Genomic DNA, 10092 nt, shown 5'->3' with positions numbered 1-10092 from the left:
TGGTTTTCTACGATACTCCTAAGCGAAGGATCACCATAATCATGATGCTCTTCATGACGGCGTCGTGGATTCGGCGTGTTTGACGGCGGTTCGTGGATTCGGATCGTGGGCTCGTGGATTCGAGTGGCGTCGTGGATTCGGCGTGATTGGAGCTTCGTGGATTCGAAGTGGGGGCGTTCGTGGATTCGGACGTGAGGGCGTGGACAACCCAGAGGATTGCGCGAGATCCATAGGAGGTCAAGAGAGGTTGAGTCCGTAGAGTCGGTAAATCACCTTGTAATCTTTGCTCTTAGTGGATTGTTTTTTCGCGTGTTGGTCCCGTGGGTTTTTCTCCAAGTTGGAGTTTTCCCACATAAATCTCGGTGTGCTTTTTATTTTCTGCATTTATTTTTATTGCATCGAGATTTGTGGTTTTTGGCCATTACACCTATTCACCCCCCCCTCTAGGTGATAGATACAATCTAGATAGATCCTTGGGCTCCTCAAAACTTTCATCGAGCACGCCAACAGATCGCCGAACGGATAGGGTTTTTCCTGTACCGCGGACAGAGTCTCCCCTGTACATTCAAGGCGTCGCAATCAATACAATGTACGAAGTTCCAACCAGGAACACATTTCAATCAAAGATTGCATAAGGAAGTATCAAAAACATAATCTACTTGTTATTATAAGCATTCACATTCACTAGATACATTTTACATCACAATTACATATTACATTTAACTTCGAAATACAATCATGCTTCCATTACAAATTATTGCAATCTTATTCCTTTCATTTTCTTACATCCCTAAGTAGTCGACTCAAGGTACCGCTATCTCTGGTCTCGGTGGTAGGGCGCTAACTACGGACCTACACCCTCGCCTTGCGCTGCCGCGCCACTCACGTGTGAACCTGTAACACCCCAAAACAACGTGGGGTGAGAACCAACTCCATAGTTCCCAGTGGGTACGGCCACCCAAGGAAAAAGCTCAACTAATAGGTCTAATGAGGCACTGCAACAGGTTAGTCCAATAACATATAACAGATACTTAAACATTTATTCGATATTGAACTACATGTCATGCCTCGCGATATGCAATATGAAACCATGAAACTATAGAAGTAAAATAAATGATTTTACTTTCTATCATGCTATCCATAGCTTTTCCATAATTTATATATCTTGTCACTTTACATCATTAGTTATTTGCTCCTAAGGTTTTCCTCTACCCTAGCCAAGCTAACCACCCGACTCGATCTCGAGTCAATTATCTGCGGAATACCGCATGCATCCAGGCTCGAGGTGAAGGACGTCCCACATGCACCTCAGCCATAAATCCACTCAACTGGAATACCAATTCTATAGCTCATAATACATACTTTCACACATTCACTTTGGCCTTTACCCAATCTTTTCGAGGTTCATCATGTTCGCCCCAAGCTCACATCTCACATGTCCTATCTACCGGGATTAGCATTAGGAAATGCCCCCGAGAGATCCATCCCGTTTACCAGGGAAGGCACAAGGCACTGTCACCCGAGGGATCTTCGCCGGGCACTCTCACCCGTGGTGTCTATACTCCGGAGTACACCGCCTGTAGAGGAGCGACCTCGCACAAGCCGGAACCGATACATGTGAGTACGATCCCATCCTGAATTTGAGAAGGTATAGCCAATGTCACGCCCCGGGACCGATACCAATTTGGGCGGGCCCGAGCACGTCAAACAGACGCCGAACGGACAAAGTTTCCTCTGTCCGCCCAAGGCTCATCACATGTACATTTTCAAACAAGAAGTGCACTAGCGGAAACATACAAATACGGCTCACACGAGGGTAAGCAATAGCCACGAGTGAAAGAAAAGGAAACTAAACATTCACTTGTACTATGATTCATTTTTGATCATATACATTGCATTCATCTTCTACATTTTTGAATCCCTTACATTTCATTTCATCATTTCTTTCTTACATCACATTATCCTCAAAAGGGTTCTTTACATTCTTCATTTACATCACTAATCATCAAGTACAAAAGATAATAAAAGGGTACTACTACGAAAATGTAACCCAACTCTGGTGGCCTCTGACTAAGGCGCGATACCTTTACCTCGGTCGCTCGCCGGCTCGCTCGGTCCCGGCTCTGTGGAAATAGTGGGGGTGAGAACTACAACAAAGTTCCTAGTGGGTTCGGCCTCAACATCACCGACTTTCCCACTAGGACTAACTCAGGCATAATAGAAAGGATAAGCTGTATATCGTAACCAATCTATAACATGATGCTAATATGCCTGAACAATAAGCAGGAAATATGCTCAACATTAAACATATGCAAATTATGCAAGTTTTTTCATTCTTTACACTTTACACTTTGTTCTTTGTTCTCTGTTCTTTACTCTTTGTTCTTTAATCTGAAGGCTAACCCGGGGGTTTCGCCATATTAACTTGCTTCACATTAAGTCCATCATCGTAGGAACTCACCCGCTAGGACCGTCCTTCGGGTTTACTCCAACCCGTGATGCATAACTCCGGAGCGCATCGCCCGAGGGGGAGCGACCGCCCTCGAGCACGGAACTCATAGCAAGTATGATCGAATCCTTAACTCAAAGGATTATATGTTCAATCTTGACTTTACACTAACTCTAGTGTTCTTTACGTCACTTTATGTTGCTACTCTAGCAATCATGTTCTGTACATGTCTTTACTTTTGGCTATCTCTAGCATTCGTGTTCTTTACACTCCACTTTGTTTTCACTTGAGTCATTAGCATTATTGTAATACACTGAATTTTTGCAAATTGCGAAATTCGAGTGTGAGGAACGATATGTGGATCTATCCTACATATTCTAAAAGGCTTGGACAAGTTTTTGGTCAAGTTAGAGGATGATTGGAAAGCTAGAAGTGAGAAAGTGCATTCAAATCGCGAAATTGGCATTTTCTGCATTGGTGTACCGGTACAAGCATAATGCTGTACCGGTACAGCAAGCAGCAGAGTCAGCTACTACGGGACAGCAGGGTTATTTTGGACTTTTCACCTCTTGTTCTTATCTATTTCAGCCCAGCACGACCAGGGATGCTTGCTGGAGTGTGCTAGAGCTCAGGGGAGCTACCCTGCACCTTTCTCTCTCTCTCTCTCTCTAGGATCTTTCTCTCTCTACAAGGATTCGACGATTTCGCTCGTTTTCGTCGCATCGCGCGTTCTTCGCTGGTGGCGAGCGTCGCAGAGCCTACGTGGTCATGTGGGGGAGTGTTTTGGAAGAATTTTCGTAGCCCTGGACCAGTGAGGTGCTGGTTGGAAGCTTGAGAAGGTAAGCGACTCGATTTTCCCGTTATCAGCGCTCTATTAGTCGATTTGGGTATTGATTTCAGGTTTTTGCTTCCAACTGTTTNCTCAGCGAATGGAAGAGTTCGAAGGTTGGTCGTGGAGTGACCAGGTCCCAACGCTTTTAAGAAGGTTTTGTGAGGGGGTGTGCTGGTGCATCCGAGACGCTGCGAGCGGTGGTCGCTTCTTGCGCGCTACGCTGCTTTTGCTCGCTTTAGCAACTTAGGAACATCTCTCTCTTTCTAGGATCTCTCTCTCTCTCTCTCTCTCTCTCTTTCCACGTTCCGTCGAGGGGAGTCGAGATCGTGTGAGGTCGTTCGTAGGGACCAGCACGACCTGACTTTATCTATTCTTGTTCTCCACTTTTCAGGTTTTATTGGGACGACAGGGCGTCGTCGACTGAGACGACGAACGAGATTTTCCCGTTATCGGCGCTCTATTAGTCGATTTGGGTATTGATTTCAGGTTTTTGCTTCCAACTGCTTTAAACTGAGATTTCAGCAATTAAAGATGAATGAATTAGCTGTGAATTAACCTCCTTAGATCAGGGATAAGCTTCTTTGAAGGTTAATAGAGATAATTAGTTCATTATGAAGCTAGTTGGAGCTATATGAAGTTTAATTGCATAACTAATGCAGTTTGGAAATTGTTCTGTTCGCAGCAGGTTGTTGAACCAAATTAAGCTTAATTGGTGACTTTGGGGACTGAATTAAAAGGTGTTCTAACAAGGGGTAAGCAGGAATTCCAGCTAGAAATTTAATTTCGCTAGAATTCGATTGTATTAGCCTATAATCGACTACATTGATGCCGTTGCGATGTTGTTCGCAGCGAGAGTACGATCGAGCCTTGGATCGTTTTAGTTGACTTGAGAGAGCTCTTGGAGACTCTTCTTGAGGTATTAAGCTAGCCGAAGCAGGGAATTAAGTTATTACTTTGTACTATGTCCGATTGGAGCCGAAATTGGATTATTAAGTAATCGTTTCGACGCAGTTTTGATGCTTTGTTTTCAGCAGGTCCGGAGATCGTTTGAGCTATGTTTGGAACTTCTGTTGGGCTGTTTTGAGCTTAGTGATAGGTGGGTTTGACCTAACAAAAGCAAGTGAAGCTCTCCTATGTTCTATATGTACCTAAAGAATTATCGCATAGGTGCATTTAGTGATTATGTGATTGATAGAGAATTTGGAACATGGCACCGTAATATTTGATGCTTAAGTAGAATGAAATCTCTATAAAGTAGAGAACGTATATACATGAAAGTATTTATATTTATATTCAATTCAGTTGAATACCTTATGCGCAAGTATAGGATGCACTTATAAAGTAGAGAACTATGACATGCTTTGTGACTATATTGGTAGTGCCATGATAGTGAAAAGATTCTAATGCCAGGTGTAAATGAGCATTACTCTTGCATGCTTACTAAACTAGTGGATTCTAGTTGTTATTACTATTTGTGATATTGAAATTTCCGATCAAGGATCGAGACTGAGAACATTACAAATGAAAACATGATAATTGAGACATGTGGACAATGGAATATGCTTGCTTGCCATCGTGCTCATTCGCACACGCTTGTGAGGGTCGTTCCCTACAAACCGGCACTCCGAAGTTGGCCTACGCGACAGTTGCTCGCCCGTGCGGGATTGGGTGCCGAAGTGGATTGCCGTGGGGAGTGTATACTACCACGGGGCCATTAGGCGCGGCGCAAGATGGACTACCTTGGGTAGATTCTTATGAATGAAAAGAAAGTACTAAATGACAAAGGACAGTAATGAATGCTCATCAGTTATAGTGTACAGTATTTACTTACACATCCATGTTCATGCTTGTGTTTATAGTAGTTGCTATGCTTCTATTACTCAACTGATTCATTACTGCAGAAATCATGATTACATGTGATTACATGCCTATTGCCTGTTAGCATTGCATATATATATCATGTAATTATCGCTTTTACTTTCATTTAGTACATCATGAGCCTAGTGGTGTAATTCGCCGAGGCTGGCGGCTTACCCACTGGGAACTATTGTTAATAGTTCTCACGCCCTTTTTATTGTTGTTTTTACAGAGCCATCTACAGTAGAGGCTAGGGACCGTGGCAAGGGAGTCGCGTCTAGCTAGACATTGCTAGGAGCGTGCTAGTCGATCACCTTGATACTCGGGTTACGGCCGAGGGTGATGTCCAGTTTATAGAGAGACTACCATTGTACAGATATTTTGTGTACCCTGTGTTGTATATATGTTTTGGATCCAGATGTGGCAGTTTTAGTACTTTCTTTTGTACTTATATTTTGAGTTGGTCACTCTCGTTCTTTTGTTGATAGTCTTTGTGACTTTTACTATACTCTGATATCAGGATAGGATTATGTTATGTATTTACTCCTATCGACTTGTTTCTTGTAGACGCCTTATATACTGCAGGTGTATGGCGGGTCTGTGCACGTACCGGATATGCTTCCGCTGGTACCCAGGCATGACAAATTATAGTGGTATCAGAGCCTAGGGTTGAGTCTTAGTAGACCTAGCAAATCTTAGGCTGGTTTGACTATAAGGATAGGCTCGTGGGAGACGAGGTCAAGTTGAGTTTGTTGTTAGCGAAAGTATTTCGATTGGGTAATTTATAAACTTCGAATGGTAGGAGTTTGATCGGAATGTGCAATTACTAACTTTGCAAAGGGCCACGTTGGCGGCCGACAACGTGACATCGGAAGTTAGTACGCGTTACATTTCATTACTTTCGCTTAATTAGTTGGTTTATACATGAAGTAAAGGTTCAATAGTATAGGTTTTATTAATCTATAGTTGTTTTTGTGCTGCAGCTCAAGATGCCTTTGACTCGTTCGCAAGCCGCCGGGGCTGCTAAGGCGGCGGATGCAGAGGAAGTGGGGACCTCCGTTACTTCTGGATCTAGTGGGATCCATGAGTTACAGGATCAGCTTGCGAAGCTGACGGATTTGGTTGCTCAACAGGCTGCGGCAGTGCGACAGCAGATGGATGCCACGCGTCGGCAGGAGGACAGGATGAAGAGGTTAGAGGATTTACTATTGCGGCAGACGACCGACAGAGAGATTCCTGATCCTATACCCACAGTACCAGACAGGGATGCGATAGTGAGAGCACAGTCACCAGTCCCAGATACACCCCTAGTAGCTCCGAGGGTAGAGACCCGACAGGAGACAGTAGTACCACCACCAGTACATGTAGCGGCATCAGGGACAGTGTTACCAGAGATGGTGGGGGCTGAGGAGCGAGAGCGGATGATGGAACAATTGAATGAATTCCGTCGTTGCAACCCTCGTTTTTTTGACGGAGAAAAAGCTGATCATTGGGTGGTCGAGAAATGGCTAATGCATATGGAGAAGCTATTCTATGATACGTTCGTCGAGGAGCGATATTGGGTTTGGTTTGTGACACACCACCTTGACGGCGAGGCTTACAGGTGGTGGGTGGACATTCGTGAGGATCCCCGTACTGATTTGTCCGCTATCACGTGGAACAGGTTCAAGGAATTATTATTGACAACCTATTTTCCGCAGTGTGTAAAGAGGCAAATGGAAAGGGATTTGAGAAATCTGAGGCAGGGGGACAGGACAGTAGCTGAGTATGAGCGAGAGTTTTCCCGTTTACTGCACTGTGTTCCTTTTGTGGTCAGAGATGATGAGGACAAGGCTCAGATTTTCCAGGTAGGTTTGCGGCCTGCGATTTTCAGATTGGTCCAGGCGTCAAACCGTTCCACTTACAGGGAAGTAGTGAACCAGGCTTTTATTATGGAGAAGGGGGCTGGAATTATGAAGGAAAGAGATGCTGTTGATCGAAATAAAGGAAAAAGGCCAGCAGCTGAGAGCAATGGTCAGCAACCCTTCAGGAGACCGCCCAAGTATCCGAGGGGCCAGCCGGGTCAGTCGAGAGGTCAAGGTTCTTTAGCACCCCGTGGAGCACCTGAGCGTCGTCGACAGCCACGTTGTGTCATTTGTGGTGGGCCTCATTTTTCACCACAGTGTCCACAACGTGGGGGCAGGTGTTTTCTCTGCGGCCAGGAGGGCCACTTTCGCTCAGAGTGCCCGAGAGGTTCTTCACCTGCACCCTCATCAGCATCAACACCTGCATCTTCAGCTCCGAGCCAGGGGACCCCGTCAGCACCATCTCAATATAGACGATCACCGGGACAGTGGCCGTCTGAGAGTTCTCGGCAGGGTTCGAGTAGGCGTATGTATGCCGCCCAGACTGAGGAGGCCGCAGCAGCAGAGGAGGTCGTAGCAGGTATCATTATGCTTTATATATTCGTGTTCGTGCATTATTTGATACTGGTGCTTCGCATTCTTTTATTGATCGGCAGTTCGCCGAGTTGCATAGCATTCAAGTAGTACCTACTTTGCATCTGGGACGAGTGATCGTACCCGACCATACCCTAGATGTTCGTGAGTTTTGCCCTCGCTGCCCTGTTCGGGTAGGCGACTGGATTATGCCAGTGGATCTTTTGGCACTACACAAATTAGGGGAGTTTGATGTAGTATTGGGTATGGATTGGTTGACTCAGTATTATGCCACTATTGATTGCACGAACAGAACGGTGACCTTTAGGGAACCGGGTCAGCAAGAGTTTGTTTATAAAGGGTGTCAGAGTTCATTGTTCGCAATGACTATTAGCTCTTCGCGAGCGCAACAATTGATTCGGAGGGGTTGTGTAGCCTATTTGGCTAGTATTTCTGTAAGTAACGTAGAAGCCGTCAAGATTGAAGATATCCCAGTTGTGCGAGAATTCGGGAATGTGTTTCCAGCTGAGTTGCCGGGTATGCCACCTGATAGGAAAGTTGAGTTTGTTATTGATCTTGTCCCTGGGACTACCCCTATCTCAAAAGCACCCTATAGGATGGCACCCGCTGAGTTGAAAGAGCTGAAGGCACAATTGCAAGATTTGTTAGATAAGGGTTTTATTCGACCGAGTGTATCTCCCTGGGGAGTCCCGGTGTTGTTTGTTAAGAAGAAAGATGGATCTCTTCGATTGTGTGTGGATTATCGAGAAATCAACAAAGTCACAATCAAGAATAAATACCCATTACCCAGAATCGATGATTTATTCGATCAGCTGCAAGGATCGAAAGTATATTCAAAGATTGATTTGCAGTCAGGTTATCATCAGCTTAAGATTAAGCCTGAAGAGGTTTTCAAGACCGCTTTTAGAACACGGTATGGGCATTATGAATTTACAGTTATGCCATTTGGACTAACAAATGCCCCAGCAGTCTTTATGGATTTAATGCACCGTGTCTTTAAGCCCTATTTGGACAGGTTTGTGGTCGTGTTCATCGACGATATCCTAATATATTCTCGAAGTGATGAGGAGCATGAAAACCATTTAAGAGTGGTGTTACAAGTACTTCGAGAAAAGAAACTGTTTGCAAAGTTAAAGAAATGCGAATTTTGGCTTCGAGAAGTAGCATTTCTGGGTCACGTCATTTCAGAGGTTGGGATAGCTGTGGATCCAAAGAAGGTTAAAGCGATTAAAGATTGGCCTAGGCCGACCAGTGTCACAGAAATTCGGAGTTTCCTTGGTTTGGCAAGATACTATCGAAGATTTGTAGAAGGATTTGCAAAGATGTCTACACCGCTTACCCAACTGACGCATAAAGGGGCTAAGTTTCTGTGGAATGAGGCTTGTTAAAGAAGCTTTCAAGAGCTGAAGGAACGATTGACCACCGCCCCGATTCTGGCATTACCTGTTACTGGAGTAGATTATGTGATTTACAGCGATGCGTCGTTGAATGGATTATGGTGTGTTCTGATGCAAAATGGCAGAGTAATTGCTTATGCATCTCGCCAATTAAAGGATTATGAAAAGAACTACCCTATGCATGATCTAGAGCTGGCTGCTGTAGTTTTTGCCTTAAAGCTTTGGCGTGACTACCTCTACGGCGAGCGTTGCAAAGTCTACACTGATCATAAAAGCTTAAAGTATCTGTTTACGCAGAAGGAATTAAACTTGAGACAACGTAGATGGTTGGAGTTGCTCAAGGACTATGATTTGACTATCCTTTATCATCCAGAAAAAGCTAATGTTGTAGCAGATGCTTTAAGTCGAAAATCGACGAAAAATTTGGCGATGTCGATAACTATGCAACCCCTGTTGGTAAAGGAAATGGAGCAATTGAGTTTGGAAGTTGTAGCTCCTGATACACCTTGGAGACTTATGTCATTGGTGAATGCAACCTACCCTGATCGATCGAATTAAAGAAAAACAAGCTCAAGATGAGTCCCTACAAAAGATTCGAGCAAAGATCACTGTTGATCCAATTGGCGATTTTCGAGTGGATGATCAGGGATTGCTAAAATTCGGTGATAGAATTTGTGTGCCTGCCGATCCAGATACTAAAGAGGAGATTTTAAAGGAAGCACATCGGGCACCGTATACTTTACACCCTGGGAGTACAAAAATGTATAAAGATCTGAAGTCAACTTACTGGTGGCCTGGAATGAAAAAGGAAGTTGCTAATTTTGTGGCCAGATGCTTAACCTGTCAGTAGGTTAAGGCTGAACATCGACTTTCTGCAGGGAAACTACAAAGTTTACCCACACCAGTGTGGAAGTGGGAGAGGATTACTATGGATTTTATTGTTGGATTACCTCGCTCACAGGCAGGTCATGATGCAATTTGGGTAATTGTGGATAGATTGANTTATAGAGGATATGGTGCTTTCGATTTTTTGATTCTTAGATCAACCCCTTTAATCATTTCTTTAAATTAATACTATTATTATCTTGTAGGGACCACTCAATTCTAGAGATATTATTT

At 44.2% G+C, this 10092-nt stretch overlaps 1 long non-coding RNA gene across 1 annotated transcript; it reads left to right on the top strand.

Annotated features, from left to right (window-relative positions):
* LOC109708636 lies at positions 3267-4149 on the top strand. The gene is made up of 3 exons (XR_002215803.1): positions 3267-3288; positions 3967-4033; positions 4131-4149. It is a non-coding gene; the product is annotated as an uncharacterized LOC109708636 (long non-coding RNA).

Source organism: Ananas comosus, linkage group 4 (assembly GCF_001540865.1).
Source record: "Ananas comosus cultivar F153 linkage group 4, ASM154086v1, whole genome shotgun sequence".
NCBI lineage: Eukaryota > Viridiplantae > Streptophyta > Magnoliopsida > Poales > Bromeliaceae > Ananas > Ananas comosus.
Note: the sequence above shows the minus strand (reverse complement) of the source record. Positions and strands in the feature narration are given on the sequence as shown.